General features: G+C 40.4%; 1 protein-coding gene and 1 pseudogene across 1 annotated transcript in view; both read left to right on the top strand.

Moving 5' to 3' along the window:
* CCDC30 (coiled-coil domain containing 30) overlaps positions 1-8,767 on the top strand; it is a gene marked incomplete at its 3' end in the record, with an annotated part of 169,763 nt that overhangs the window by 89,036 nt on the left and 71,960 nt on the right. The window lies entirely within an intron of this gene.
* On the top strand, positions 1,123-1,429 carry LOC110596467 (annotated as a pseudogene).

Below are 8,767 nucleotides of genomic sequence, written 5' to 3' on the forward strand. Positions count from 1 at the left end.
TCCCATCCAGGTTGCTGCAAAATTCAGGATTTTGTTCTTTTTTATGGCTGCGTGGTATTCCATCATGTATATGTACCACATTTTTTTAATCCAGTCCTCTTTTGATGGACAGCATGGTTGGTTCCAGGTTCTTGCTATTTTGAAAAATGCTGTGATAAACATTCATGTGCAGGTATCTTTTTGATAGAGTGATTTGAGTTCTTCAGGGTATATTCCCAGAAGAGGGATTGCAGGGTCATATGGGAGGTTGATATTTAGAGCTTTTAGGAATCGCCACACTGCTTTCCACAGAGGTTGCACAAGTTTGCACTCCCATCAACAGTGTAGAAGTGTTCCCTTTTCGCCACACCCTCTCCAGCAACTGTTATTTTTTGAGTTATTGATAATTGCCATTCTGACTGGAGTTAGGTGGTATCTCAGTGTGGTTTTGCTTTGCATCTCCCTGATGATTAGTGAGGTTGAACATTTCTTCATGTGTTTGTTGGCTGCTCGGATGTCTTCCTTTGTGAAGTGTCTGTTCATATCTTTTGCCCATTTTATAATGGGGCTGTTTGTTTTTTTCTTTTCAGCACGTTTGAGTTCCTTGTAGATCCAAGATGGTAAGCCTTTGTCAGACCTGGAGTTGGCAAATACTTTTTCCCAGTCTGTAGGCTGTCTCCCTGCTCTCTTGATGGTTTCTTTGGCTTTGCAGAAGCTTGTCAGTTTAATAAGGTCCCACTTGTCTATCTTATCTCTTATGGCCTGTGGGTTTCTGGTTTTGTTCAGGAATTGGATGGCAGTTCCAATTTCCATGAGGGTATGTCCTTCATTTTCTAAGGTTCTTATGGTTTGAGGTTTTACATTTAGGTCTCTGATCCATTTGGAGTTAATTTTTGTGTATGGGGATAGTGCGAAGGTTGGTAGGTGGCTGTGCTGGTGAGCCGGGAGAGGGTCCCCGCTGGGGTTGGGCGGGCGCCACAGTGGGGACTCCCAAGGCCCAGGCCAGAGGTGGTGTGGGTGGGGCTGCCGGGCCGGGGTCACGGCCAACATCATTTTGCAGAGGACCCCTCCCAGGTCATCTACAGGAAGAGAAGGAAGCCGGAAACGTGCCTTCGAATCCGAGAAGGCCCGCTGGCTCAGTAAATGATGGTCCTTTAGCAGTTAGGAAGAAAGGATTGGTACAGTGTCCTGGGGGCAGACCGATTGCAGGTCCCTCCCACCTGAAGCAAAAGTATCAGAAACTCATCTTAATGAAGATGGCCTAAGAAATATGGGACCAGTAGAGGCTCAAGTATATCTTGAAGAAATGTCTTGGAATGAAGATCACTCTTTCCACCTGAGGTGACGATGCAGCGGAAATTACAGCATTTCCAAGGCTGAAGCAGAAGAAGTTCAACTGATTCCCTATGATTTGTGTTCACTGATCATAAAACTCCTTCATCAGAACTGAAGTTGTTCGCTACTTGGAACCCTTTCACTGTATATTCAGACCACATGAGGAGAGCCCATTGAGCTTAAAGGAAATACATTCCTTTTAGCCCCATTATTTTCAAAGAAAAGATGCAGTTGCCAAGCAGAGACCACCTCAGATGAACCGAAAGTAGATACAGTTATTCATGTGATTTTAAAATTTATATTTATAGGTTGCCATAAAAAGGGCTTGAAGTACAAATTATATTTAGTGAGGAGTTCCCACCTGGATACTTCGTATTCTTTCATTTTCTCCTTGATACAGAATAAAAATGTTATTTTTCCTTTAAAAAAATTTCTTAAATTTACCCCTTTCCATTATTTGAAGAATCATTCTCATACACAAAAAGGAGGTGAAAAACTATGAAATATTTTAAAATTCTAGGGAAGCCTGGGAGAAAAACCACTTTGTGGAAGAGCAAATAGTCCTACATGCCACATAGCTTTCATTTAATTCTAGCATAGTTTCAGTAATTTTTGCTGTAATAATGATCATGAATTATTTAAAGGAGTTTAAGTTGCTCTTATTCATTTATTCAACCAGTATTACTTGAATATGTATGCTGTGCCAGGCCCTGTGAGGCACATGTAGCAATAAACAAGATAGATTGGACTTCATGGGGAGAAAATAGCATATTTGTATTTGGGGTTTTTTTGTTTGTTTGTTTTATTTTAAAAGATGTGGGGTACAATTCAGGGTTAGGTATACAAATGTTCATTATACAGGTACCCTTGTTGATGATCTATACCCCTCCCTCCCCTGGCAGTTTCCCACTACTGCCAATCCCTTATAGTATTAAGAAACAATTATGATAATTGTTCACATATTTATATTTTGAACTTTACATTTCCCCCAAACACTGTTGCATATATTATTTTATTTACTTCTTTAAGAAGACAAAGGGCCAGGCTCGGTGGCTCAGCCTGTAATCCCAGCACTTTGGAAGGCTGAGGCTAGTGGATTGCCTGAGCCCGCGGGTTCGTGACCCACCCGGGCAACTTGGTGAGACCTCGTCTCCACAATAAATCAAAAATCAGCCGGGCATGGTAGCGCGCGCCTCTAGTTCCTGCTACGTGGAAGGCTGAGGCGGAAGGATCGCCAGAGCCCAGCAGGTCGAGGCTGCGGTGACCGGGAGTGGCCACTGCACTCCAGTCTGGGTGCCAGAGTGAGACTCCAACTCAAAAAAAAAAAAAGAAGAAAATATATTTTAGATAGATTTTTTTTTTCTGCTGTATGCTGTGCAGTGATTATTTCAGAACCTCTGTCTGTGGGTAGGGTTCTTTGACCAACTGATGGCTATGGATAATTCTGCTTTTTAGTTGTGTGTATGTTTGTGTGTGTGTGTGTGTGTGTGTGTGTGTAGTTTTTTGGTCTTCTCCCCAGTTGTAAGATTACAGGATCTAGTACCTAGCAGCTATCCATGTGTGTTGTCTTCTTAACCCTCATAATGTACAAATTTAAGCAGCCACAGGCTGAGTCAGATGTCAGACTTTTAAGAATAGCTATAAGCCGGGCTCAGTGGCTCAGCCTGTAATTCCATGCCTTGGGAAGCCGAGGTGAGTGGATTGCCTGAGCCCGCGGGTTCGAGACCCACCTGGGCAACTTGGCAAGACCTCATCTCTATAATAAATCAAAAATCAACCGGGCGTGGTAGCGCACGTCTTTAGTTCCAGCTACTTGGAAGGCTGAGGTGGAAGGATCACCGGAGCCCAGCTGGTCGAGGCTGCGGTGGCTGGGAGCGGCCACTGCACTCCAGTCTGGGCGACAGAGTGAGACTCCAACTCAAAAAAAAAAAAAAAAAAAGCTATAGAGCCAACACGGTGGCTCATGCTGAGGAGGAAGGATCGCATGAGCCCAGAGGGTGAAGGCTGCAGTGGCCAACTCAAAAAAAAAAATGCCTATAAACGGTAAATAAAAGAAATACATGGAAGAAGAACCATGAAGAGCTTCTTTTATGAGTAAATATGTAAGCTGTATTGAGCATAAATATTTTGTGACGTCATCTGTGGCTGTTTATGGCCTTTGAGGGCTTAATTTCTGCTGGTCAGCAGTATTCCAGGTGAGGTTACCAAACAGCTGAATTCTAGATATTACTTTCCCAATATTCTTGAACAAATTGGAACCAGCATTGTCTTATAGACTTAAAAGAAATCTCCATCTTTTTTCCTAACATTATTGAGTGTTTACTATGCTCTCAGCACTATACTCACTATGCCTGTGCATATTAAACAATAGGAGTAAATTAGGAGTATTATTATTACCACTATATAGACAAGGAAACAGACTTTGGAGAGCTTAAACAATGTGCCCAAAATGAACAAAGTATTTGCTTACATTAGGGAAATGGGGGAACCTGGGCCTATCTACCCTAGAGCTTGATTTTTTAACTGCTATGTCATTTTCTTCACCTTGCTGAAAACTTCACAGAAGGCATATGGTTCTCATATCAAGCTGACTTCCTACAGAAAGCTGGTAAATGAGGGCCCAAAAGGTCTCCTGGGGTGTCATAGCTTATCTTGGTGAATCTACCCAGATCTTGGCCCTCAGGCTTGCAGGCTCCACAACTTGATGGTTTAGCCTATCTAGAATAGATCTATATCTTAAAGATAAACTCACATTAACCAAACTTTCAAAGCTACTGGATAAGCTCAGTATACTAGTTCTTTTTCTGTAATAATTAATTTAAAATATGCCATGAACATGTTTAGATAGTGCATTTTCTTCCTGTAGAAGCTAAGATGTCAAATGAGTATAGAGTCAGAACAAGGGGGCTTAGTTTGATGATTCATATATGTAGTGGCACCAGGTTTTAATAGCCCCTTCCATTCACATTCACTGGATGAGAATATTTAAAGCCAGTAGTTTTCACTTTGTTTCCACAATAGGAATAATCTTCCTATTGAGACCAGCATATGAACTTGGTTGTACTTATTTTTTATTTTATTAAAACAATTTTTTAAAATATTGAAAGCTATAAAATTAAGATAACCAATGCTAGTCCCAACTTGTTTTATTTTAAATATTTTATTTATTTATTTATTCATTCATTTATTTTTGAGTCAGAGTCTCACTCTGTCACCCAGGCTGGAGTGCAGTGACACGCTCACGGCCACCGCAGTCTCAACCTGCTGGGCTCAGGGGATCTTTTTGCCTCAACCTTCCAAGTAACTGGAACTACAGGTGTGTGCCACCATGCCCAGCTAATTTTTCTTGATTTATTGTAGAAACGAGATCTCACCATGTTGCCCAGGCTAAGTCTCGAACCCCTGGGCTCAGGCAATCCTCTTGCCTTGGGCTCCCAAAGAGCTGGGACTACAGGTGTGAGCCACCATGCCTGGCTATTTTAATTCTTAAGGAACTTATAATGTCTTTTTAATAGCTTTAGGGAGGTACAAATAATTTTTACATGGATGCATTGCATAGTGGTGAAGTACCCACCTTTACACACTGTACTCAATAGGTGATTTTTTTTCATCCTTCCACCCCTTCCTACCTTCTCCCTCTGAGTCTCCAGTGTCCACTATACCATTCTATATGCCTTTGCAGATCCACAGCTTAGCTCCCACTTATAAGTGAGAACATGCAGTGTTTGGTTTTCCATTCCTGCTTTAGTTCACTTAGGGTGAAGTTCTCCAGTTCCATCCAAGTTGAGGCAAAAGACATTTCATTCTTTTTGTGACTGAAAATATTCCATGATGTGTGTGTGTGTGTGTATCACATTTTCATTATCACTGATCAGTCAATGGGCATTTAGGTTGTTCCCACATCTTTGCAGTTGTGAATTGTGCTGCAATAAATATTATTGAGTGTTTACTATGAGTGGAGGTGTCTTTTTTGTATAATGACCTGTGTTCCTTTGGGTAGATATCCAGTTGTGGGATTGCTGAGTTAAATGGTAGATCTATTTTTAGTTTTTTGAGAAATCTTCATATTGATTTCCATGGAGGTTGTACTAGTTGACACTTCCACCAACAGTGTATAGGCAGAACTTATAATTTGTTAAAGTGGAAAAGATATTAGACATCATCTGGTCTTATGTCTTTAATTTGCAGGTGAATAAACTAAGACTCAGAAAGAGTAATTAACTTAATAAATCTGTTGGTTGATTTTTTTTTTAAGTTGGAGTCTCACTCTGTCACCCAGGCTAAAGTTCAGTGGCACATTCACTGTTGGGCTCCAGCGATCCTTCTGCCTCACCTTTCCAAGTAGCCAGAACTACAGGCGTGTCATACCATGCCCAGCTAGTTTTTGATTTTTTATTTATTGTAGAGCAAGGTCTTGCCAAGTTGCCCAGGCTGGTCTCGAACCCATGGGCTCAGGCAATCCACTCACCTCGGCCTCCCAAAGTGCTGGGATTACAGGCTGAGCCACTGAGCCCTGCCTGGTTGATTTTTTTAACACGACCCCCTATGTACTTACTTTTCTCTCTTACATGATTCCTAGAAACCTGATTGGGTTTCTATGCATCTGCAATAACTTTCCACCAGGAAAGCGATTTATATGGTAGAAAAAAATAGAGACTCTATGTGGGCTGCTTGACTAGCTGTCTGGTAGCTCTTTGCTTCAACAGATGAATTTCTTGAAAAATAATTAGCATTTGTACTCTGGCAAAGTGCACTGGAAAATGTAGACAAGAAGAACTACTGTTCTGGCTTTTCCAGTCTTTGAAACAGGCTAAAACTTGTGTCTTTGTTCCACTGTAAAAAATATGGTGCTTCTCTTTATATAGTATCTCTGTTTGGGCATGTTAGATGGTTCTATAGGCTGCAGGTTACTAATTAATAGCCAAAGCTAATTGGGCCATTGTTTTGTTAAGCACTGGCCAGGCCATGTGTTCTTTGAGCTTTGGCCCAAACCCCTACCTTGGGGAGGTGAATCTTCTCTCTCTCTCTCTCTCTAATTGACTTTCTAAACAAACTATATTTTCTAATCTTAAAAAAAAGCTGTTTGGCTAAATACTGGTTAAACAAGAAGATAGAGTGGTGTTTGCAAGAAGGCTGTTTGCAGATAGAAGATGAAGGCAGCTAAAGCAAAGTTAGGAAGTATCAACAGGAATGAGTAATGTTATCAAGTGTTTATTAATGCCAGGCATCATGCTAGGTGCTTGCATATGCTATATTACTTTCTCTTCATTCCATTCAGGAGTTATCATTATTACCCACATCTTAAGATGAGGAATCTGAAATGTACAAAGATAAAGTTACCTCTCCAAGATCACCCAGTTAATAAATGGTAGATTCAGGATTGAACCCCATGTATATCTAATTCCAAAGCTGGGGCTCTTAATAATTATATCATAATCTATTAAATAATTTTCTCTAGGTATCTTAGAATCTTGCAGTGCTAAGACAAGTAAATTGTATTTAGATTGCCTTTCTGACTAAACCAGAATAGGAATTGAGGCGCTAGCAGGAGTTGGGGAGTTCTGTGTTGCTTCATGGACACAGACAAGATAAAACTAAAATAATGACATGGTTTTTCAGAAAGTCATGAACAGAAAGCATACCAGACCAGGACTAAGGAAGCTCTGTCTATCTTGTCTGTGGAACTGCATACGACTGAATGATTTATCTACTCAGCATACCTGTGTGTGCCTACTTCTTGTAGAAAATCCAAATAACTGCTCTTTTTATTGCACTGAAGAGGCTGACAGGAGAGTAGTATTGTTGTTGTATACTTGTGCTATTATTTTTTCAGCTATATTCAGATATAATTGATCCAAAAAATATAGATTTATGGTCTACAATGTGATGTTTTGATATTTGTATACATTGTGAAATAATTAAATCAAGTTAATTAACATATCTGTCACCTCACATTCTTTTTGTGGTGAAAACATTTAAGTTCTGCTCTTTTAGCAATTCTCAAGTATACAATACATTATTATTAGCTATAATTACCATGCTATATGATAGATCTCCAGGATTTATCCCGTCTATCTGAAACTTTGCACCCTTTGACCATCATCTTCCCATCCCATGCCCTGCCCGCCAGCCCTTGGCAACCACCATTCAACTCCCTGATTCTATGAGTTCAACTTTTTAGATTTTATGTATAAGTGAGATCCTACACTGTCTGACTTTCTGTGCCTGGCTTATTTCACTTAGCATAATGTCCTCAAAGTTTATCCATGTTGTCACAAATGACAGGATTTCTATCTTTTTTTAAGGCTGCTCAGTTTCCATTGTGTGTGTGTGTATTTATATACTTTTATTTATATATTTTCTGTATTAATTCATCCATTGATTGACATTTAGGAAAAAGTTTGACATCAGTCTTTCCAGAGATTTTTTGGGATATGAATGACCCCAAAAGCAAAAATAGACAAATGGGATGGCATCAAGTTAGAAAGTTTCTGCACAGCAAAGGAAACAATCAACAGACCTATAGAATGGAAAAAAGTATTTGTAAACCATATATCTGATAAAGAGTTAATATCCAAAATATATAAGGAACTCAACTCAATAGCAAGAAAACAAAGATCCCAATTTTAAAATAGGCGAAGGACCTGAATGGACATTTCTCAAAAGAAGACATATAAACAGGTATATAAAAAGACATACAACAGGTATGTTTTTCAAAGTTCAACATTTTGGGAGGCTGAGGTGAGAGAATTGCCTGAGTCTACGGGTTCGAGACCAGGCCCGGGCAACTTGGCAAGACCTCATCTCTACCATAAACCAAAAAATTATCCTCGCCGGGCTCGGTGGCTCAGCCTGTAATCCCGCGCTTTGGGAGGCCGAGGTGAGTGGATTGCCTGAGCCCGCGGGTTCGAGACCTGCCTGGGCAACTCCAGTCTGGGCGACAGAGTGAGACTCCAACCAAAAAAAAAAAAATTATCCTGGCATGGTGACGCATGCCTGTAGTTCCAGCTACTCGGAAGGCTGAGGTGGAAGGATCACCTGAGCCCAGCAGGTCGAGGCTGCAGTGGCCATGAGCGTGCCACTGCACTCCAGCCTGGGTGACAGAGTGAGACGCAGATTCAGAGAAAAAAAAAAGAGAGAGTGTGTTGTTGTTGAGTAGTAACTGGATAGTGAAAGGAAAGCAATGATAAAAGCTAGGAATTTACTAAGATTTCTCTTCTGCCAATAGACACACACACACACACACACACACACACACACATTCATGCTGTACTTCTTCACATATTAACTCTTTCAACTCTCCATTTTAAATATATTCTATTCTAAAATTGTCCATGCTTCCATTGCCCTTCATTGGTATGAAAATAAGAAGGTTAATTGTGCCTAACTGCTTTTGCTCACATGGTTTTCCTGGTATTTTCGCTCTAATTTAACAGAATTTAAATTATATAAA

The sequence above is a fragment of the Carlito syrichta genome, unplaced genomic scaffold (genome assembly GCF_000164805.1).
Source record: "Carlito syrichta isolate Samal-C Ts95f unplaced genomic scaffold, Tarsius_syrichta-2.0.1 Scaffold309326, whole genome shotgun sequence".
NCBI classification, from domain to species: domain Eukaryota; kingdom Metazoa; phylum Chordata; class Mammalia; order Primates; family Tarsiidae; genus Carlito; species Carlito syrichta.